The sequence below is a fragment of the Calonectris borealis genome, chromosome 2, assembly GCF_964195595.1.
Source record: "Calonectris borealis chromosome 2, bCalBor7.hap1.2, whole genome shotgun sequence".
Taxonomy (NCBI): Eukaryota; Metazoa; Chordata; class Aves; order Procellariiformes; family Procellariidae; genus Calonectris; species Calonectris borealis.
Window position 1 is genome coordinate 57,180,807 of NC_134313.1, and position 24,762 is coordinate 57,205,568.

At 39.3% G+C, this 24,762-nt stretch overlaps 1 protein-coding gene across 1 annotated transcript in view; it reads left to right on the top strand.

Moving 5' to 3' along the window:
- PTPRM (protein tyrosine phosphatase receptor type M) overlaps positions 1–24,762 on the top strand; it is a 500,131-nt gene that overhangs the window by 271,869 nt on the left and 203,500 nt on the right. The gene's annotated exons all lie outside the window — the stretch shown is intronic.

Consider the following 24,762-nt stretch of genomic DNA (forward strand, 5'->3'; position numbering starts at 1 on the left):
CTTTATAAAATTAAACCCAAATTGATTAATTTCTTGAACGTGGGGATTTTCTACTCAGCAATCAGTGTCTAAATTCATGTCTGTATTAGGTCTAATTAAATTAAATAACTGAAGAAAATGAAAGTGCTTTGATGTTGAGTGTTCGTGTATTGTTTAAAGGATTTGATCCAGATGCAAGTGGCTTGTTCTTTGAAGATAAGGAACAAAGCCATAGTTCTGTTGTGTGGGTGGCTTCTTTAAGGTAATTGCTTACTGCAGTGTTACAAGTTCAAGGGCATATCAAATTTTTTATGCTGAGCTACTGTCTTTAATATTCAGTTGTCTTGTTTACTTCACAGATTTAGGATAATCAACTCTTAGTAAGTTAGCCAATTTAAACAATATGTACTGTAACATTCATAAAGTATTTACATTTAATTGACCATGATAGCAGAAATAGAAAAAAAAAATCAACCTGGAAAACCAGTAGCTCGGATTCTGTAGTGTTATATAGTACCCGTTAACTAATGTCCAATTTGGAAAGGTTTATTTCACCGCCAGATACACAATACTGTGTAAGTCCTTATTGATTAGCATAAAAGGTGCCTGCTTTTCAGTGAAGAAAACAGAGGAATGGTTAGATTATTTTGAATAAGAACCAGTAATGAGCTCAATACTCTGTATAAATGAAAATACAGATGAGAGAAATACAGATTTTTTCAGAAGTTTAGGGTGTTTTTCCTTTTGGCTAATCATGTATCATCAAAAATGGTTAATCCCTTTGCTTAGGAAGAGTTTCCACCTATAGTGAATGACTATCAATTATTTTTATCGTGGTGCTAAGGTTTTTGGTAATTTCTGTTTGTCTGGGTAATACAGATCTGGTATACTCGTATATGTGTGAAAGAAAATAAATGTTCTTTGGGTTTCTTCATAATATTCAGTGTTTCGTATAATTAGGGTTTTTTTACTATGCAACATATTCACGGTTGCATTATATTTTATATGTATGTAGGTTTGCATTTAGGAAATGCCATCCTGTCATTCAGACAACTTTTTAAAAAGAAAATGCAACACTTTGGGCCAGTGTGAACCACCTGAGAAAAGAACAGAAAGCAATTAAAGCAGATTAATGAAACTGTTTGATTTAGCAGATTAGATTAGAAACAGAATGATTTGATGTTTGTTTTACTTCATCTCACAAAGCTATAGTGTAGTCCTTCAGTATTCAAGCATCTGGATTAAAATAATACCAGTTGGAGTCATTGTTTAAACACAAACTTATTAGACCATTAATAAAAAGTTTCATTCCTTTTATCTGCATCATGAACTAAAGATGATTGACTCCTATAGCAGTAGTGACACATCAGAAACTTCACTGACAATAGAAAAGAGCTACTTAGGAGATTAAAGTGTGCCAAATAAGGGGATGAGTGGTTAGGAAAATAGGAGGAGAGATTTAAAGTAGCATGAAGCTATAGAACTGAGAGATGAATACACAGCAGCATATTTACCGAGGTCCTTTGCAACAGGTCTTAAAATAAAATGAATGCTGACTGCAAACTCACAATGTAAATACTGAGTGAAGCACAGTGAAAATTAAAGTAAGAATTTCTTAATACTTTTAACATTTTATTGTGCATTACACTCTCAAGCACACTGTCACTGCATAGTTTGCAGAACACATTCTGCATATGGATTTTATCATCTTAATCTGTATTCATTAGGTGTTAAAAGTTTAGTCATACTTCATTTATGCACACCACTAAGCAAGATGCCTTGTCTATTGATTCTGCTACAACTACCGGCTTGGTTAATGCAGATTTTTGAAACGGCACTAAACTTGCAGTGTAAATGATTGTTGTTGTTTTATTGATCAACACATCAGCCATGTCACATAAAATTCTTTAATTCCTGAGGTGGATAAGGAGAGCACAAATTCTACCATTCAAGTCAACAAAGCTAATACCTGAGGTCATTCAGAATTCCAGCTTTCTTCTGTGATTAAATTCTTTTTCTCTACTTAAGTATGAAAAATCCTGGTATCTTATACCTTATTTAGAATCCGCACACAACCACCACAACATAAAAGGAGAGAAAGGGCAATGCTGATTGTTTAAATGTTGATTCAAAAAGCAGACTTTATAGGAATGTTCAGGAAGCTCTGTTTGCAATGATAAAGTACACACACATTAATCATGAAGGCCAAATGGCATTCCAGGTTGTTTTAGAATTCATAAGACTGGACATGATTAAAATGTATTTTGTCAGAGTTTTAATACAACAAATACTGCTTGCTTTGTCTTCAATTTCAGGTCCAGCATGTTTTATGGCTGTTGCTGTGTTTATTTCAAGGAGATTATTTTGGAATTGTATATGTTTAAAGCAGTAATGCATTCAGTAATGATGAATGTATGCACTTCTTTAACAGCTGGCTAAGCTGGTCTGATTTTTAGAATGACTGTAATTTGCAAGGCTTTTTTTTTTAAATTTAAGATGATGGCTCTGTGGAAATGTGTAATATATGTCTTATTGTGGATATTCTCTTTTTTTTCAAAAATATGTATATGTAAAAGTCAGTAAAGTTTTAAAGAATTTGCATAAAAAGCATACAAATGCAAATATTTTTTCTATGAGGGCTCTTCAACATCTATTGAAGGACTCACTCTTCCAAGGCAGTATCATTTGTACCTTTTACTTCTTCAGGGCAAGTTAGCCTAAAGTTTAAAAGACCCTGGGGCCAAATTGTCTGGAGGTACATAGATTGGTCAGTTCCATTTACTTCAACTAAGGAATGATAATTTATTGCAAAGATCTGGCTCATACATAGAAATGAAAAATGTAATGCTCGGTGACTGCATGTATTTAGTGTTATTTATATATTCATCTATGTTAGAAAGAGCTTTAGATTGTTTGCCGCACTCCACTATAAAAGATCACCACTCCTGTGATCTTCTCTGGAAAAGTTTTCCTGCAAGCTTTTAGCTTCAGCGGAGAGAAGCAAGTTTTCTTTGTCGCATAGATTTCCATTCAGTCTCGCCATGATAAAGGTTGAGTGTTTCCACTTCTTTTATCTCGCTTACGTAATCAGCAAAATGCTGTCACTATACCACCCTCCTCCTGCTATTCTGTGCCACATCTCAAAAATCCGTAAGAGTAAACATCACAAAGATTTTGGCCCAGATAACACTGGAACCAGCTGGCGACAGCAGGTACTCTGGGAGCAGCAGGCTGGGGAAAGGAGCAAGAAGGATAAGAAAGAAGGCAAGACCATCCAGGCTCTACTCTGCCTCCTGGTCTCTTTCTCATATTACATTACAGAGCTTGGCTCAACTGGATTTGCCCCATTAAACCCCTCTATTCAGTTAATGGCCCATTCAGCCACCCTTGCTGCTCTTACAGACACCACAGACAGTTGGTACTTTCCTCTTCCAGCCTCAAGTGAGAGAACAGGGGGGCCGAGCATGTCAGCTAGCAATGCCCTGTGGATGCAGTACGTGGCATTTAGGATGCCAGGCTACTTCCTGTGCTGAGTATGTGGGATCAGTCCTGCAGCGTCTGGGGCTGCAAAGCCCAGACAGGATGAGAGGGAGAGAGAGAATTGCCAACAATTGCCAAGCAGTATAGTTTAAAAGTACCTTAAAGAAAACATGCAGAAGGAAGCAAATAAACTTTGAATTATGCGAGTTGAGAGCTGAGAGTGTGCTAGAGTGAAGGCAGTCTGTGTACTCTCAATGCATCCCCTTTATCATCAGTGTGCCCAACTTCTTCAACATGCATAACTAAGAACAACTCTACTGGGAAAATAAAGCAAACATCTCTTTACTTGAAATGCTTAATTTTGAAACGTATCTTTAATCTCTCTTCCCTGAAGAACTAATGTATATTGTATTTCAGCCCAGAAGGCCATATTAAGTATTTTGAAGTGCAGCTGAAAACTACCATAGAAATTTCAAACTACGTTATCTAAAGTGATCAGCACTCCTTTCTACTACTTCATCAGAGAAACACTTCATGATGTGTTCAGATTGTCTAAATTCCAGAGAGATTTACATTTCTTATTGGCCTAATACAGACCTTTAAAGGCACCCTGTAAATACTGGGTGCATTGTCACAGGTGGAATTAGGCCATCTGCATATGATCCCTGGAATAGGAACAGCTTGATTCAAAGGAGGATGCATGGTGTGAAGAAACCTTTGTCAGCCCAAGTCCAGGGAATACTTCATTCTGTATGTGGCTTAGCCATTTCAACAACACTCATAGTATAATGGTTCGTAAATGAATGACAGAGGACACCTAATTCCTACCCACTGATTAGCAGTAGGAAGGAGTAAATTAAACTGAGGTAGTCACCTTTGAAACACAAAGACTCATGTGTAACGCCGCAGTTCCCCGCTGGAACCACTGTGCGCTGCACATGAAGCAGAGATCACAATTGCCTTCCCATCCCTGCCACAGACATTGCAAGGTAGGAGGACATTTTCTTAGGGCCTCACCTCTTTCCTTCAGCATGACTGGTGCCATGAGGATCAGCCTTCTACGTGTCTGGCCATCCCCTCTGCTTTGTCACTGTGTCTACTCACTTGCTTATAGGCTGGCAGCAGGAGTTTGCACTCCTTATGCCACATCAGTCAGGGCATGCAATACTGTTCAGACACTCCCGTAAGAAGAAATGGGATCATCTGAAGCCTGAGAGACCTTTTGCAGGACCCTCCAATCTGACAGACAGCCTTCCAGAGAAGCCACTACCTACCTACCTTTATTCTTGAAACTTACCGTCTTCACAAAAACGCTTACCCGGTTCAGCAGATCAGCAGATTAAATTGTTTCACTGGCAATCAAGAAATCCAAACAAAAGCTAGCCAGGCTGTTTGGAAACCCATGGCAGATATCATTGGAACTCAAAAAGCAGCAGGGCTTCAAGCAATCTGAATACAAAACTTTCAGGATATTTTCCGTAACCTTGAAGAGACCACGGGGCATTTGCGTTGCTGTTGTGAATACATGGCAGCCATAGGGCTGGGCCTCAAAGTTTCAGTCCACTTCTCAAAGAGGTACTAGTATCTCAGTCTGAGTCTCTATGTTGCATGGTAAGAGTGCAGCATCAATTCCCATGCATGAATTATGGAGGCAGACATCATGAGCATGATTATAAATTCAGGATAAGTGAACAAATGAGTTTTGAAGTGGGAGAATGCTGATTTGCACAATAAGAGACGTGTTAGCGTTCTGAGTGGGCAAAAAATTGGCAACAGCACATGCAAATAAAAGCATTGCAATATCTGTATTATTAGCTCTGTCCTCTCGCAATTCCTACCTAGCACGTTATGTAATGCTAGCATGTATTGTAATTTCCTTCTATTCCCAGTGACATTACATGGTAATGCAGTAATGAGAAAAAAGAAAATCTCATGTAGACACAGCTGAGGAGAGAAATATCAAAACTGTGCATTAAGCGAGAGATTTGGAAAGCTTCCCAATAAAATGAAAAGTAAACTTTGGCCTTTCAAGAGCTCACTGATAAAACAGTCTAGATATTTGGTGGATTTATGATAAAGAAATAGTTATGTTGAAATAATGTTACAATACATGTTCAAGTAGCATTACTAACTCACTAGTATTCTGAAATACCATGTTCAAAATACAGCCTTTTGAAATACTGTGAGACCAAAAGGTCTAAAGAGCATGAAGGGAACTTACTGTCTAATCTTTAATTTGCTTGCCACAAGCATCCTTTCTATTGTTTAAGGGTCTGTAAACGTAAAGACTGTAAACCTAAAGAGTTGTATGCTGTAGGGTCAGCTCTTGCCTGCAAACTGTATTTACAAATCATAGTTTTACAACCTGTAAGGCAGCCAGTAAACTTATTTGAGGATGTCTGTGATACAGAAGGGACGGGGTTTTATTAATGCCCATAATTGTCACTTCTTTATAGCAACAAGTATAATTATTTACAGCAGAAGGGTCAATTTTAGTTTCATTGAGGGAACAGTACAATAATTGCTTATGCTGTAAAAATGCTGTAATTCTTTTTTGTTATGCAGTAGAACTTGTCCTTGGATTTTTACCGTGACTTGAGTTAGAATTTATGGTATGTGTTGCCTGGGCATGCATGGTGCAGCGTCACATGTCCTGCTGGCTTGTTCAGAAATTTCCATGGTCCTTTTACTGTGACTTCTCACATAGTCCCTGGGTAAAAGGAGCATTGATTCTTGATTTCTTTAGGTAGCAATTTGTGTCACTGAGAACCCAGCACATACTACTATCTGTCATTTAGCAATGTGATTAATAAAAATTAATCTATGATAAATAAAGCAAGCTAGAGCAATTCCAGAATAAAAGAGAGAATAGATTATTCCATATCTCTGAAGAGATTATTTCTCAGTTTCGTAACTCACCAATGCTTTCTCAAGGGTTTTGGTTATAATTAACTGAAAAATTTGCTGGGCTGTTATGAGGCTCTGCCTTCTACATACTGGCCTTAAGTAGGATGCAGTGGAGACCATATCTTTGCATAATTCCTAACGATAGTCTTCTCTGTATTGCTTACCTCTCATTCTGACAGAGTGATAGTCCAGTTCAGCTAGGCTAGTTCTCTGCTAACATCCTGTGGACCACTGGGTTTTTCCAATCTCCCTGGGAAAGGCTGAAGTCCAACGGCAATTCAACTGGTGAATCATAAACTCTTGGAACTCATACCCTGTTTTGCTGGCCCTGGAATGCCAACTTCAGTCAGAATTGATAAAACATGTTTTTCTTAAATCTGCGTACTAAAATGAACAGCTCGGTCTCTGAGTATGCAAGGAACAGAACAGTGTCATTTTTCCATGATCCCTTTCCAATGAATGGCTACTCGGCGCTCAGCTTAGCCTACTTCCCACAGGGAAGTCTGCTGCCTCCCTTGGGCCCGGGTTAAGGACATTACTAGGAAACTCCCTAGACTGGTACAGCCCTCCGATCACTACCCGCTATTGGTTTTATACAGGCTGGCAGTGAGGAGGTTGCAGAGAGAAGTCCCGAAGCGATCAAAAGGGACTTCAGGGCACTGGGGCAACTGGTGGAAGGATCAGGAGCACAGGCAGTGTTTTCCTCAATCCCTTCGGTGGCAGGGAAGAATACTGAAGGGAACAGGAAAACTCATCGGATCAACATGTGGCTTAGGGGCTGGTGCCATCAGCAAAATTTTGGCTTCTTTGATCATGGGGAGGTTTACACGGCACCGGGCCTGCTGGCAGCAGACGGAGTACAGCTGTCTCATAGGGGGAAAAGGATTCTCGCGTATGAGTTGGCGGGGCTCATCGAGAGGGCTTTAAACGAGGTTCGAAGGGGGAAGGGGATAAAACCAGGCTCACTGGAGAAGAGCCAACATTGGGGGAGAATCGGTAGCCCAGCTCAAGTGCATCTACACTAATGCACGCAGCATGGGTGGCAAACAGGAGGAGCTGGAAGCTGGAAGGAGGGAGCTGGCGGAGGAGCTTGCCGAGCCGCTCTCCATCATTTACCAGCAGTCCTGGTTAACTGGGGAGGTCCCGGACGACTGGAGGCTCGCCAGTGTGACTCCCATCTACAAGAAGGGCCGGAGGGAGGATCCGGGGAACTACAGACTGGTCAGCCTGACCTCGGTGCCGGGGAAGATCATGGAGCGGTTCATTTTGAGGGCGCTCACGAGCCATGTCCGGGACAACCAGGGGATCAGGCCCAGCCAGCACGGGTTCATGGAAGGCAGGTCCTGCTTGACCAACCTGATCTCCTTCTATGACCAGGTGACCCGCCTAGTGGATGAGGGAAAGGCAGTGGATGTGGTCTACCTGCACTTCAGTAAGGCCTTTGACACTGTCTCCCACAGCATTCTCCTAGAGAAGCTGGCGGCTCACGGCCTAGACAGGTGCACTCTTCGCTGGGTAAAAAACTGGCTGGACGGCCGAGCCCAGAGAGTTGTGGTGAACGGAGTTAAATCCAGTTGGCGGCCGGTCACGAGCGGTGTTCCCCAGGGCTCAGTACTGGGGCCGGTCCTGTTCAATATCTTCATCAATGATCTGGACGAGGGGATCGAGTGCTCCCTCAGTAAGTTTGCAGACGACACCAAGTTGGGCGGGAGTGTTGATCTGCTGGAGGGTAGGAAGGCTCTGCAGAGGGACCTGGACAGGCTGGATCGATGGGCCGAGGCCAACTGTATGAGGTTCAACAAGGCCAAGTGCCAGATCCTGCACTTCGGCCACAACAACCCCAGGCAACGCTACAGGCTTGGGGAAGAGTGGCTGGAAAGCTGCCCAGAGGAAAAGGACCTGGGGGTACTGGTTGACAGACGGCTGAACATGAGCCGGCAGTGTGCTCAGGTGGCCAAGAAGGCCAACGGCATCCTGGCCTGTATCAGAAATAGTGTGGCCAGCAGGAGCAGGGAGGTGATCGTGCCCCTGTACTCGGCACTGGTGAGGCCGCACCTCGAATACTGTGTTCAGTTTTGGGCCCCTCACTCCAAGAAGGACATGGAGGTGCTGGAGCGTGTCCAGAGGAGGGCAACGAAGCTGGTGAAGGGCCTGGAGCACAAGTCTTATGAGGAGCGGCTGAGGGAACTGGGGTTGTTTAGCCTGGAGAAGAGGAGGCTGAGGGGAGACCTCATCGCGCTCTACAACTACCTGAAAGGAGGTTGTAGCGAGGTGGGTGTTGGTCTCTTCCCCTAAGTAACTAGCGATAGGACGAGAGGAAATGGCCTCAAGTTGCGCCAAGGGAGGTTTAGATTGGACATTAGGAAAAATTTCTTTACTAAAGAGTGGTCAGGCCTTGGAACAGGCTGCCCAGGGAAGTGGTGGAGTCACCATCCCTGGAGGTATTTAAAAGACGTGTAGATGAGGCCCTTAGGGACATGGTTTAGTGGGCATCATGGTGTGTTGGGTTGACGGTTGGACACGATGATCTTAGAGGTCTTTTCCAACCTGTATGATTCTATGATTCTATGATTCTACGATTCTATGATTCTCTGTTACTGAGGCCAGCTGGCTGAAAACAGTCCCATGTTCATACTGTGGAGCTCCCGGGCACAATCACCGCCTACAGACTGCCAGTTGGGAATGGGCCCCGATTCGTGTCTAGAAATTTTGAGGAGGGTAGTAGCTGGCTGTTGCCAAAGCCCCGTTGGGGACCATTTAACAGGGAGGACGGTGTTGCATTTCTCTATTCAATCTCCTGTTATGCATATAGCTTAGATGGATTTTAGGCAGTTCAGTGTTAGCAAGTCTGAGCCACCAGCCTGTTCTCAAGTATCGCTATGTTCTCAGTAAACCAGTAGAAACCTCTAGCTAAGAGCACAAAGTTCCTGAAGCTCCTACTAGCAAGCAAGAGACCTGAAGTCCTTGTTCCTTTCACACAGGACTTTTAATTGTTATGTTTTAGATGGTCATTGAATAAAAGCAGAAATAATGGACCCAATAAGGAGAGTCTCCATTTGATTAGACAGGTTCCTTCATGAATGCTTTCCTGGTTCTCTGATTCTTCTTGTATTTCTGTCTGCATGCTAGGCCAACCTCAGCAGGAGACCACAGTAATGCTGTTCAGATGGCTGGGGCTGGGAGCAGTATGGTGAAAACCTCTCAGGTTGAAAACAATATTGAATCCTGGCCTCCAGTTTCTGAGAACATGCTCAGGTTGTTAGGTTATTGTGGAAAAAACTGGCATCACTGTCACATCTCTCATGAGACATTTGTATCCTAAGCAGATGTAGACCTATAGAGTAAAGCCCCAACTAAAGTGCCTTTTAGGTCTTTAAATGGTAAGTATCTACTTCTGGCTGAGTTTAGGTAGTTCCTCAATTATGGGCACATTGATCACCCCATAAAGACAGTATGAGAGGTACAATCCCACCTTCGTCTCAGGGTAGCCCTCTGGAGTTATAGAGAGATGTGTTTCTCTCTCCCACTGAGTGTATACAGGGCTTAAGTGTATTTCTGGGCACTTGCCTTGAGAGAGAGAGGTGTTTAATTTAGGGACCGTAATGAAAGAGTTATGAACATCACTGGAAATTACTGCATTGCATGATTTTTAAAAGCATACTGAGTTTATACATATCTGAGTTCAAACGGAGAACAACCAGAGCACTCCTTGAAAATGTAAGAAAGAGATGCTGTTGCCCTGTGTTTACTGAAGTATGCCAGGGATTTGGTTTCGTTTTACTGTGTGCTGTGGAAGGATTGAAGGGGAGTATGTGAGTCAGCTACATTTCCCCGAGTGGTTGTTGAACAGGATTATGTGGGGATGTACTTTCTGGAGACATTTTAAAGTCATTTTCTGATGATGTGTATCACAGTAGCTGTACGTTAGTTTGTAGCCACAGAGCTGAATGACTCATTCTGAATTCCTGTAAAACTGTGGTTAGGAATTGTCAGGCACATATAACCCATTGCTGTCTCTGGGAGCTTTCACTGTTGATCTTACTGTGTATGTGCATGTGCGCTTCCCATATCATTAATATCAATGTGAAATTAGATTTTCCACTGTGACATCTCACTACAGTTCTTTTGTTTTCATGGAGCTTTGAATCTTATTGGTATTTTTGCTCTCGAGGGCTGGATGCCGAAGTGAGATGTCCCAAGTGAAAAGTTGGGAGTCGCTTTTAGTGATTGTTCACCCATTTGACTAAATAAGCACTCAAGTCAGTCTTGCAGGTCATATTGGAAGCCATAGCTGCTTGGGCCCTGTTAGTACTGAAGCCTTGACAATGTTATACATCAATCTTTCTATGCTTTAGCCATGTCATATAATTTATATTTTTTGTGGTTCTTGAGATTCAGTTCCTTTTCTTTCATAAGTATTTAAATTAACTATGTATTTTTAAGTGGCTCACAAGAGTTCTAAACCAGTGGCCGTGATATAAGTACGTGTTCATTGTGCTGTATTTTGAAGTACTGAATTATCAACTGAGAGGTGTCCCAATAACATTCTGCATGTTTTGTTTATAGATATCAAATATAAATATAACACATTATAATCCATTTGGCAGTAAAAGTAGATCCTGCCTGCAGCATTGGAATGCTGCACAGAAAATATTGAATAGCCTTCAGGATTAACCTCCTACAAATAGGATGAGATGCAAAGTTTGCATTTTATGAGCTAGTAACAAGGATGCATTTTGTAAGATAGAGGCTCATTTTTGGAAATAACAGAGGAGAAGAAAGTGTGTATTAATGGCTTGTGATATGACTGCGAATCATCAAAACATGGCATGACTGTGAAATAGGCAAATACACAGCAGGTGGCGTTTCCAGCAAAGATGACAAGCTATAAATGCCATTTTACAAGACACTGGCAGGACCTCACATGAACTCCTATGCCTAGTTCTGCTCTACCAAGAAATACTAATTTACTAGCACCAGAGCAGCAGAATGTTATGGCATAAATGATCAGGGAATTGGCAAACCTGTGTTACATGTGGAGGGACTGAGAGAACTAGACTTGTTTCAGCTAGCCAGTTAAGGCCAAGAGAAGACATGATTGTTTTCTAAAAATACATCAGAGGAATAAACTTCAGGGAGGAAAAAGAACAATTTCAGTTCAGAGAGCATGTAAATAAACAGCTTAAATATAAAGTCTCTACCCACTGGTGAATTGAAGCTCTGAAACAGGTACAGATATAAATGTCAGGAACGTGGTGCTAGATAAATTTATAGAAATGATTATGAGATGCGGTATTGTGTGAGAGTTAGTCACACGGCACTGTGGTGCCAAAAGTCCCTTTTCAGTTTTCTGTACATGACAACTCCCCAAAAAGCACAAGCTTTTGTCAGGATGCTCACACAGACTAGGGTTGTCTTCATCAGGGAACCAAAAGTCAGCGGGGTTTTTCTCATAATTTAGGTTACAACACAGAAGTAACCTGTACCATTTTAATTGCCTTTTCCATAGATTCTTTGACAATGGTGCATTTTCATACTGCTGTTGACCTTAGGATTTTTTCTTCCAGTATTGTGTTTTTTGAGCAAGTTTATACGAGCCCTTTTATTCACTAGCAAACGCTAAATGGCTGCATTAAAAAAGATTCTGTTAGTAATACATAAATGTATGGCAGAAGGACTCTGGTTTCCAGGACAAAATAATTTGGGGGAATTCCTAACTCAGTATAAATAATATTTGATTGGCCCACTCTGTGTGTACTAAAGCATTTTGATCATGCATTGCAAGCAAACAAGTGAATGCTTTTATTTGATATCGAGAAGTATTAAAGGAGATGAAAGAATAAAGAGGAATGCTCTTCCTCATGGAAAGAGGAAGAAAAGCTGTAGATGTGTTCCAAGTGAAACAGTCATTTCCCATACTGGATGCTGAAAGAGTATTCATTTTACTGAACATTAACATGAAAACTTTCTTTCTGTTACACTGTTCATTTAAGTAGGAAAGGAAATCACTGGCATTTACAACAAGCATCATGACTCTAAAGCATTGCTAAGTAAAAGCTAATCTGCTCAACTGGATTACATTAAATGACATAAAGAAACATTAGAGTCACTTACTGGGTTCTACAACTGAAAGCAGCAACTCTTTAGTCAGAGCAGTATAAATGCCTCAGCCTAAAACAGTCTCAGAGAGCAGTAGGATAGATGTCTAAGGCATTATAAAAATGTGGAATTTAGGGAGAAATTACCATGGGGAAGTCAGACGAGGGCAAATGAATTAACCGTGTTTTCACATCTAGAGTTGAAGCTGTTTTCAAGATTAGTCTTGTAGGGTAGTAGAAGCACAAGGCCAAAATCTCATCTGTATTTAACAGTTTGCTAATCCTGAACTGTGCAGAATCTTTTATCTATGGCCAGATTTCCTGTGGGAAGAGCTGTACAATGTCATGCTGCCAAGGTTTCTATGTCACCTAATCCTACCAGAGTTGTTCCCCGTGCAGGGAGGAGGAAGAGTTATACCGTCACTGACAGAATAGAAGGTCAGCCTTGTATTTATCCACAGAAGTCCTGAGAAACTGGGGACAATGCCACAAAAACTGACTGTTTTTCTGTATCTGCTTGCATCATTGTGCACGGCTGATGAGAATGCCCTGCAGAGCCTTTTTGGAGAGAAGAAAGGATGAAAATGAACACAGACAGTAATCTCCATTTCCAAATTGCTGGACCAGGACACACTGCATTTAAGTTGTGGAAAGAGACAATAGCATTGAGAAATGAGAATTTAGTTGTGGTTATTTTTGCAGTGGTCCTGCTCTCCCAACCCTGTGCCTTGGGTTTCTTAAGTGATAACACTAGGCTTTTCAGTTGCAACTGAAGCACAGGCACATGCTGCTTTCCACCAAGTCTCCCATGAAAGCACAGCATCTGGCAGAAGGAGAAAATGGTCAAGTGAAACAACATCTTAAACCACCACAGCGGATCTGTTTGAGCTACTCTCTCCGTGCTCCATGTTCTATCCCCTGGTTGAATAGATTAAAAACTTCATATCCTCTGTGAGTGCTTTAATGAGCAGTAAACAGTTTTTAACCTTTGAATCAAAAAACCTGTTGAAATTGGCTTGTGAATTCATTCAGCTGCCTCAGCAAATTTTTTTTTTTCTGTGCTGCACACAAACCAGCAGGTTGCAGAGCATCCTTGAAAAAGGGAGGAAATAAGCATTCTTCCTCTACTTATAAACCACTAATTTTAATACATGTATTTGCTTAATTCCCCAGCCCAATTTGGTAGTGAGTTTTCAGTGCACAGCTTCGTTGAATATAGAAGGATCTCATTCTTTTAATCTAACATTGTGTCATTAATCCATTAGCTGATCTCCTGCCCTAAATAATTCTTCATTTCTATGTAATATCCAGGCTCCTTGATCAATTTGCATGTCCATATTATTTTGCATTCATAAATAAGAGCTGTGCAACTTGCTATAGTTACACACGTGAATGTTGTTACATTTGCAGAGTGTCCACACCTCATGGACACTCTCCAGGGCATAGACACAGCATTGCAGGAGTTTATGGTTAACTAGAAAATATCGAAGTAGAATATTGCTTACTTGTAATCAGTTTTTCTTAGTAGAAGTGATTTTTTTTTAATTTGTAAACCCGTGAAGATATTGCAGTGTATGTACAGATCTTTATGTTGCGATTTTAAATCTATAAGATGTATGTTTGTTTTTCTTACCTTTTGCAAACTATGCATCCCTAGGAATTTGCAAAGAACAGAGTGAAAACCACTGCTCTACGATGCAGCATCTTATATAATAAACGTAAATTGGGAGTTGAATACAGGAGAATGAGCAATAGTGTATCTTATCATTTATGTACAGATTTAGATCTGAGGAAATCTTCCTATTCTTTAAGAACATCACATTATTTCTCAAAGTATTTTTTTCATTATTCTTATACTTTATCTTTGTGTAGCTACTGATCTTCTTCAGGGCTATTGAGGAAGAAACTTATGGTTTGCAAGTGGCCCTGGATTTCTTTGAAAGTAGAAATGACTCAGGCACTCTTGCACAAAGACTGCCTCTTTTTCTGTTATTTCATTCCTTTTGATTCCAGTACAGTATTTTCTATTATATCCAGCAACATTGTAGAATGATAACAACATAGTATAGTATTTCTTAAAAAAATACTTGAATCTTAAAATTATTTAGTCTGCCTTCCTGTTTTCTTGGGATCCAAGTGAACTGGTCATTTAGACCTTGCTAGATCTATTCTTTACCTAATTTGTGAAGACTGGGTAATAGCATTGTGTCGTATTCTGTAATAAGAAAACTAACTAGTTTGTTTCTTCTTTGCACCCTGGCTTACATAGCAGGAAGGAACCAGGTGGAATCTGATGGTTCAGGTACCGTCAAGGACTTTGCTGGAGCTGAAAGTGTGTTGTAACGAATCTTTCCATTCTAGTCAGAGGCAGACCTAGAATTTGCAAGCAGTAGTGAACTTTCTTTGAATATCAGAGTCAGGCATACACTTTCAGAAATACTACTACTGATTCTGATAAGGTGGGCTGTGTGATCTCACAGGTTGTTGCATATTGGTTTGCAGGTGTTCAGACTCCTGGAGTTTCCTTTTGTTTCTTCCTCGTTGATCTGTACTTCAGTACCATTGTGCATCAATATTTTCTTTCTCTGTGACAGACTGAAAAGAAAGGATCAGTCAGCTCTGCCATGGCTTTCAGTTTTGAATATTTCCTTCAGATCCTCTCTAACTTCATTCTTTTTTAGACTAAATTATTTCAGACAGTTTTGCTTTCTTTAATTTCTTTTAATCTGTGACAAGACTTTACTCCTTTTTCCATGCTTTCCAGTCATTTTATAAATTGGCCTTGGCAACCTGAAAACTGGTGAGTTAAATGGTATAATGTTGGCTTATAAGAGGACCTCGCTTTCTGTACCAAGATATTTTTATCTCGTATTTATGAACTTATAATTTTTCTGTGTTCTTTTTAAAAAGAAATTAAGCAAAGAACATAAAGCTGATTAAGAAGCTTTGAAATGGTCTTTGGATTGTTCCAAGTATCATAAATGTAAATTAACTGAAAGTATGTTTTCTGGCTTGGTACCAAAATATATTGCCATAGTTTCAGCAAAATTCGTTGAAATAGAAAACACTGTTAATAGAAAACACAGTTCTTCAGACAATGAAAATCTTGTTTTATGATATAATGGCACATTTTAGCTTGCAATAGTAGATAAGATTGCTCAATTCTTATGATTCACTACTATGCATAGGATTTCAAGGTCATATTATTTGATTTGGACTAACTTTGGCTCACAGTTGTGCTTGTTTACAATCTGGTCACATTCTATTAAGTCTTTGGTAATTCATCTGACTCCACACTTAGGTAAATCGAACAGATGAACAGAAATGTATTTATTAAGAAGTCTTCAAATAATTTATATTCCACTGCTGGTATTTTTTGAAAAAAACTTGGCTTTCTGAGATGGTAGGACCACATCTGCTACAGTTTGGCGCTAAGAAACTGCCAATCTGACTGAAACGAAGACTTTTAGAATCAACTGCTCGTTCTTATCTATTTTTATACCATATAAGGTGATCATTTTGCATACCGTGTATGATATCTAACCTTTAATTATAATTGCTGTGTCTTTGTGCTTGTTACAAATTTCTAATTACTAAATTGCAATGACATCAAAGAAAAAAATGCTCAGATAAAGAAATCTTTAAATGAGTTGAGTCAAAAAAATCAGCAGCAAAAATCTTTCATCTTGACCTAATTTACTTGAAATTCTATGCCTGATGTGAAGATTAATAACAGGTGGCCTTTTAGGGAGCACTCAGCTTGAGTCTAATGTTCTAGTTGTTCTTTTATTATCTCAAACCTCTATAACTAAAGGATTTTTTCACCCTGCCCTTTGTTCACAATACGGGACTGTAATTGAGTTCATATTTCTCACCCAACCTTTCAGCTGTAATTAATATTTTATTATATCAGATTTTATCACTAAATAGCCTAGCAGCCGGGTATTGAGCCACACACACGCTCCCACACATGCGTATGCACACAAAAGCGATAGTGACTTACTGATGCCAAGCAAGTTCCATGTAATAAGTTACAGTTGAGAGAATACAAAATACATTCATGGTACCCAGCTAATATTCCAAAGCAATTTAGGACTGATCTTATCTTGATCAAACCAGGACAAAGAGAAATTAAGGTTACAAGAATGAAATATTCAACGCTGTGTTATTACATCAAACATGTGGCATCTAACAAAAATTGTCTGTGCAAGACCAGCTATTATCTGTTTTCATTATTATATTTTATGAGCAAGAATGGTTTAGGTCATACGCTTTTTGTACTAAGAGTTACACGCTGTTCTCTGAGCTTTGCTAAGCACGAACACCTCCACAGCATGACAGATGTAAAAATCTGAGCATTTAAGTTGCTACGCTATTTGTTCTTTAAACTGGAATAAACCAAAATGCCTTCCTTTCACTGCATTGCATACTGAGGGGTTTTTTGTTACTCTAAACTATTCTGATGCAAAAAAGGTGTTTTTAATACAAATTTTGAAAGATGGAGGAAGTCTTATATAAATAATGGTAAACAAGATTGGAGAGAAATGTTTCCTAAACCTAGATAACTTTGATGATTGGTGGTTTTCATTATAAAAGCCTCTCACATAATTTGGGACTAACTGGCATTCCTGTTCGCAGCAGGATTTTACAGAAATCTCCCTCCCCCTCTGCCTCTCCCTCTCTGTCTTTCCCTCTTTTCCTCTGCATCCCTCTTTCTGCCCACCTCCCTCTCACCCTTTTCCTCCTTCCCTCCTTCCCTCCCTGCTTTGAATATGTGATTACTGGAAAAAAAAACTCAAATTAAGACAATTAAGCAGGATACTGTAGAAGAAGCTCTGTACTTGAAATGGTTTGTAATTCTTTGATATCAGCAGAAATAGCCTCTTGAAACGTATCTCTGCAACATTTTTTTTAATAATTTTTATTTGTTTGTACACAACAAGGTCACCCAGATAATGAGTAGGCCCATCATCCCCAAGGGAGAGAGAGCTCTGTTGTAGAGATAAAGAGGAGCTAAGCATCTTCAGATGGCCAGGAGAGGAATTACAGTGTGTTTCTGGTTACGGAAAACCGTAGTCTTACTGTGGTAGGCAGAATGGCCTAGAAGATGTAGCGCTGGGACTCGATGCAGATGAGAGCACGGTTTTATTTCTGGTTCGGGTAGGGACAATCTGTGTAGTTTTCTGCAAATCAATATATCATGCTCTCTCCAGTTCTATCTCTAAAATTAAAATAAATGGAATTAGCATTTTCCTCTCTAAAGGAAAAGAGGAAAAGATATCTGTGTATGGTTGTGAACAACTTGGCAATGGTGAGGAATGTCGTAATAAGCAGCTGTATGTATAGCTAACTGTCTGGAAAGAATTTTTTTCTTTTTTACTTACCTCTTCCACAATGCCTTCCAGAAGATCTCAGAATAGTGGCTTTGTGGAATATTTTGTGGAATTATTATCCTCACAATCCATCCCTGGTTTTCGTTCATTTTAAAGCCATGTTGTGAGCAGACTACAAAGGAAGTAGGAGGCATCACTATTTTATACTGCTCTGTAGTGAAGTCGGTCTCAAAGCTCTGGAGAATCTGAAGCCTTAGGTTAGTTCAGTTTAGACCAGCATCATTTAAGTTAGTGATACTGCTGCTTGGGCTTTAAATTAAGAGCGTAAAGCCTTGTGGAGTGTGATCAATAGTATCTGGTGTCTAGAGGGACTGAGCCCTTACACTCAGTAGGAATAAAACTTGTTCACTGGTAAAATGAAGAAAGGAAGTACTCCTTGGCTTGCGTGTGCTATATAACATGTCCAAGATAAGAATTAAACTTTCTGGAACATAACTAAGTTAAAGTTTACACCTGATTTTATCTTGTTTCCTAAGAAAACAAGGCTTATGTATCATACTGTTCACCTGTCTGTATGTTCCTTCCTTCCCTCATTGATATTGGACCTCTTGGAAATTTTTAAGCACATATGAAATAGTTAAATGTTGCATAAATAGTAAGTTTCTCCCACATTTTGGAATCTCTGGGTACAGAGGAAGGACTCAGCATCTATGCTGAAGAATAGGCTGTGTTACAGTATGAACTAGTTAGTTCATTTCTTTGGTCCGTCAGTAGAGAGTTACAATTCATATACCAGCAAGCCCATATGTAGCCCAGAAGCAGCCACAGCATGTGTTGCCTCTTTTCCAGCCAGTATTTGGGAGATACTAAAAGGAGCTGAGCATATTGAGGGTGGGAGCTGGGTATCGCAGATGACGTGTGGAATATAGATGGGATTACGGTGCATTCTTGGGTACACGTTCTGAACTTCTCGCTGTAAAAACTTGTAGCGTCTTAGTCTATTTATAAGGCTTTGAAGCATCTTCTGTTTCAAATGGCATTTAAAGAACCCAGTGCCAGATCAATGTAAATGGGATGTTGTTGTCCCATATACATGAAAGAGATATCAGCAGAGAAGTTTTATGTTTGCCAAAAATATAATGGTGACATACCTATTAGAAAGACTATCAGCTTATGTATACCAGAGTTATTTATGGAAGAAGCCAAGTATCAGTTAGTAGAGCAGTTCAAGAAATACTCAGTGAGTGTAACGAGGTCTTGTAGCAGTCATTCTTAGATAAACAATCCCCTCCACCAATCTTATGAAAGTATGTGATATGATTTCATAACTATATTATGAAATATAGTAATTTCATAAATTCCAAGCAACATGTTTGTAAAAGGTGTTTGATTTCATAATTAAATATGAAGTACTATATGTTTCATAATATAGTTATGAAATCAAACACCTTTTACAAACATATTGCATGTCATTCATAAAAAGTAGCTGACTGTAAGTTGTTACAAAACACTTTGTTTAAAGTATATCTGTATTAGACTATTTTTTCTCCTACTACTTTTTCTTTCACTTCTTGTTTATCAAAGGTGATGATACATCTCAACCAGTTTTCAGTATATTATCTGTTCTTTTATTTTCCTTTTATTTTCTTCTTCTCTCCTTCTCTCTATTCCCACCCTCTGTAGTCTTTTGTATTCTTATGTTTCAGTCTTTTTCTGGTTTTGTTTGCTCAGTTCTTCTTTCTGTTTTCACATGCACAGTTACTTATCTGCAAACTAAAACTATTTAAATGTGTCCTTACAGTCTCTTCGTTCTGAACATTTCTTCTCCTACAAAAAAAATAAATACACTGCCAAATCTCTGGTGCCCTCCTTAGCTTGTCACTTGCAGTCTGTATTTAGTAGCTAGATCTCGTTGATACCGTATGGAGCACATTAGGAGAGATCTATAATCGAAGATGTCTTTTGCTTGTCCAGCAAATACACAGTTAATAGATGAGAGAATTTATGAATATAGAGCCACATGCTTTCTTGCCTTGTATTACTTACAACTGTAGAAAATGACTTTGAAGTCAGTGGGAACAGTACCATTATAAGTAGGTTTAATTTTATTTTCATTTTGCACTCTATTCTATCAGGACTACAGAATATGTACAAAATCTTTTTTTTTTTTTTTGACATTTGTGAGTTTGAGGAAAAAGCAGCCAAATACATTAATCCATTTTAAGTATGGAGAGCACAAGCCACAGAGAGGTTGTAAGTGGTTCAGAAAAAGTATGTTTCTGATCATAGGGGTTTTTGTGGCCTGCAATAGTTGAGAACTTTTTTTTTTTCAGCAGAAGAAATAATAATGAAAAACTTTACTTTCAAAATGACAAAGGGACATATATTCTTATCTTTATAGATAAAAACAGGGTAGAATTATGTGGTTATTTCTAAGTATGAAAAGTTGCTAATGCATTGTTCCTCATCAAATCGATCACATCAATATAGAGTAGTAATCAGTCCCTTGGAGAGTGGGGGTGGGGTAACTTTATTTCAGGTTTAAGGAATTTCAGGTGTAGAAATGTATGTAACAGTTGTGGAGATGTAGTTGCGTCCTTGTCATCCTGTTTGTTGTAATTCTCACAGTCTCTTACACTCGTATACCAATATGGTAGTATCACTCCCAAGTCCTAGTTGGGCACCAGTATTTAAATAATTAGAAATGATTAACCATGGGGCTGTATACACAGGGAGAAAGAAAAATAAAAGAATTTCATCAATATTTATCAAGGATCTGGGGTGTTGGGAGGGTTAAGAGAACAGTTTTGATTCCCTTGCCAGTCAGCAAATCTCAGTTAACAGCAGACCAGTCTCTTATGCCACAATTATTGTTGGCATTATGTCTAACCGCCACTTATATATGTGTTGATCAAATGACTCTTATCAATTTTAATATGCTGTTCCAGTAGTAAACTAATACTTGCTTTAAATAAGGGTAGGTTAGCATATGTGTTGAATTTATTGATTTTTGCAAAGGACAGACTGGTTAAAAATGTAAGTTAAAAATGCAGTCAGTCAGCATGCTGTATGTTGTAAAACAGAATACAGATTATCCACTACCGCTTACATGTTGGCAATCTTTTATTATCCTTCTAAAACAAAAGTATTACAAACTGAAATCCTTAAAAGTTTTTTTTTCTCTCTCTCCTTCTCTCTCTGATTTATTTACTAACAAAACAAAGTTATATTTTGAGTCATTGTTTGTGGTTTAACCCCAGCCAGCAACTAAGCACCACACAGCTGCTTGCTCACTCCCCCCACAGTGGGATGGGGGGGAGAATCGGAAGAGTAAAAGTGAGAAAACCCGTGGCTTGAGTTAAAGACAGTTTAATAGGGAAAGCAAAAGCCGCACACGCAAGTAAAGCAAAACAAGGAATTCATTCACCGCTTCCCATCGGCAGGCAGGAGTTCAGCCATCGCCAGGAAAGCAGGGTTCCGTCACGCATAACGGTTACTTGGGAAGACAAACGCCATCACTCCGAACGTCCCCCATTCCTTCTTCTTCCCCCAGCTTTATATGCTGAGCATGATGTCATATGGTATGGAATACCCCGTTGACCAGTTGGGGTCAGCTGTCCCAGCTGTGTCCCCTCCCAACTTCTTGTGCACCTCCAGCCCGCTCGCTGGTGGGGTGGTGTGAGGAGCAGAAAAGGCCTTGGCTCTGTGTAAGCACTGCTCAGCAGTGATGAAAACATCTCTGTGTTATCAACACTGTTTCCAGCACAAATCCAAAACATAGCCCCATGCTAGCTACTAGGAAGAAAATTAACACTATCCCAGCCAAAACCAGCACAGTCATCATTTATGATAACGGAATCTAAAGGCAGAAACATTTCACAAACATTTTGTGAATGGTACATGATTGCCTGCAATTACAAGGCTGAATATCTGCCGGACGTTCTCTGCCCCTGACATAGTGTGCTTAGATTCTCTAAAACAGTGAATCCGTATAGTAGGAAAGAAGCCAAAAAATTAAATACGCTGTTTCATCAGGATTAGGTGGCACCCATCTGGCCACTGGAAGGTGGAAGGAGCATACATCACTGTCTCCTTTCCCTTTCTTGCAGATTTTCTTCTAAGAATTTTTGGAGCCCAGGCTGTGATGTCTCCCTTAAATCCTAGAGAGTCCAAACTCTCAAAAGAGAAATTTATCAGTTCTTCTGTGTTTGGAAAAAACATTTAAATCCTTGATGAACTTATGGTGGCCATTGCTTTACCACTTTCAGAGCCCATCTGACTCTTCTGCAATTAAGGTACTATGTAGCAAGTGTTTTCCTTCTCGAGGGAATTGAAAGCATTGTCATATCCTCCCCTGGTGACTGTCCTTGGAGAAAAAAACATGCAAAATATCTTTAACTTCCAGTGACATAATGCTCCCCATATGAGAACTGTAGGGATTTCCTGTATAAATCCATAGGAATGCTAAGGTTTGCTTGGATGTATTTTTCCCAGAAAATCCCCTTTGTAAATACTGACTTTTAAGTCTTTGAGACTGTCCATACAAAAGAGTTGGGCAGTCACAAAGCAGCTTTGGAGTTTTACATTAAAAACCAGATACCGTTCCCCAATGGACTTGGGTCTGTGAAGATAAAGCTTATTACAGACACCTGAGAGTTTACATTTGGCAGTATCTCTAGGGGCTGAACCTAAGCTGCCTTATCTCCTCCTTTACAGCTGTTTAGATATTTTTGCTTTGATTGATCTGAGAAATAGGGCTCCTTGCATGACAATGGAGGTGCTGTATAATATTAGTCCCTCTTGTGTTCACTCCAGGTCTGATTCTGAAAGATATGTGGCTTTCTCCAATTTGACTTTTCCCATGGGCTGGAAATTTCAGGTGCCAGTAATAGTGTTTCCTGAGAATGAAGACAGACCCTGCCTTGGAGAATCTAACCAGACTTACTTCTTGACTTGCAAAGCCAGTAAATAAAGCCAGGTGTGGAAGTAGAATGATTCCATTCAAGTTTCAACAAGCTACTAGCACACAGTATTTTTTTTTCTTAGTCCCTTTCCTACACTTTGGAAGCACCAACTGCCCCACAGACTTAGAAACCTGCCAAAGATTGTGGAACTTTTGTTTGCATAAAACCTCCTGACTTCAAGATGCAAACAAAAAGTTACAGGGATTTAAGACTCCCTTCACTCGCAAATAGAAAAGGCAATACACCTTTAACACTAGTATGTCAAGCACTTAAATGTGAACAGTTGCAAGAATTTTGATTCCTTCTGTGTTGCCAATATTATTTGCAACATTGCCTAGTTCACCTTTTTTCCCCTTCATAAATTAGATCTTAGTATATTACTTTAACAATACTTGCATTGTTGTTGGCATTGGCACAGCAGCCTTAATTTGGAGGTTTTCTTTGGTCTTTTTGTTTTTCTTTACTGTAAGTTCTGTATTTTCATATCTGAACCTTATGTTCATGCAAGGTTTTATTTTTAAGCTGCTTCATTTTTTTCTCATTTTAGAAGCTATAGCAGGCAAGGCTGTATTTTGCTTAAAGCCCAGAAAATCTCTGATCTCCCAAATAAAATGTTCCTGAAATAGAGGGGGCTACCTTGAACAGGCTTCTCCATCATTAGTAGGCATACTCATTTGTCCTTTTGCTAATCAAAAACTCCCTGGTCTTACTTCTACTCCATAAACTCTAAGTATATGGAGTTGTTAATCTAATCCCTATCTCACCTCTAACAATGACAATTCAGTCTCAGGAAAAAAAAGGAAAAAAAAATTCCAAACTCATATAGATTGCTTCATTTCTAATGCGTGGGCAAGAAAAGTCACCCCTCCCAAATAAACTACCCATTTTATGTTCTTTCAGATTGCCCTTGTCCTGAGACCATACCCTCCCTAGGAACAATTATTACTGTGCCCAGTTCTTTCAGCCTATAAACGCTGATCTTGAATATAGCAATGGTCTCTGTTTGATATGCAGACAAAACACAGTTGAACAGTGTCTGCTTCCCCCTTTGACAAAATGTGCAAAATTCTACAGTGGTCAGAGGGACACGACTACTGTTCAGCTGGTTCTCTGGTTTCACATCTGTACTGAAAATGGCTGCACATGGAGTATATTTTGTTCAGTGTATATTATGTGTTGCTAGAACTCCTGACCCACTGGCAAAACATATGTAGCTATGATGGTGAGACACCTGATAAATCGGGGATTGTCATTATCACCTTTGTTTAATGCCACCTATAATAAATATACAAACTCTTGCTCAGTAGGAGGAGAGTTAGTGGCAATTTCTTGTAGCCTTCTTCTATTTGCCTGCTAACTGTAAATTATTAATTCCTGTCCTTTAAAGAGTAATTACCCTCTTCCATTTCAAGATATGGTTTACATGTAATTTCTAGTACTATAAAATTTTAAGTTATAGGATGAATTAGAAGAATCCAGTGCAATGTAAGGGTAAGAAGAAATAGATCAAAATCTCCAATGTTAATCCATATAGATATGTTATGAACATGTCAGAGACAACTGATGACAGAAATGAAGAGGAAGTTACGTTGCAGATTATATAAAAAAATTGTCCAAAGATTGTCTTTTTTTAAAAAAGCAGTGTTAAATAATAAACTTGTTACATAATGTATGATGAGCAAAGATATATGAAGCTTTGGATACAAAACATGAACGAAACAACCATTTTTTAAAAGTGCTAATGACTTAAATGGCAGTACGATAGAAGAACTTTCAGTGTCTGCATAAGTATTGGTGAAATTGTGGGGACCGTATAGACTGTTATGGTTTAAGCAATCAAGTTCTTCATGGACATAAAATTGAGATAACAAGGTGGGTTTGGGGTTTCTTAATTTTGCCATCTATTGGAACTTCGGAATTTTAGAAGAAAGCAATGAAGAGATTCTAGCATATAGATAAAGTAGGGCTATGGGAGTAAGTAACTGAAATAATGGTCAATAT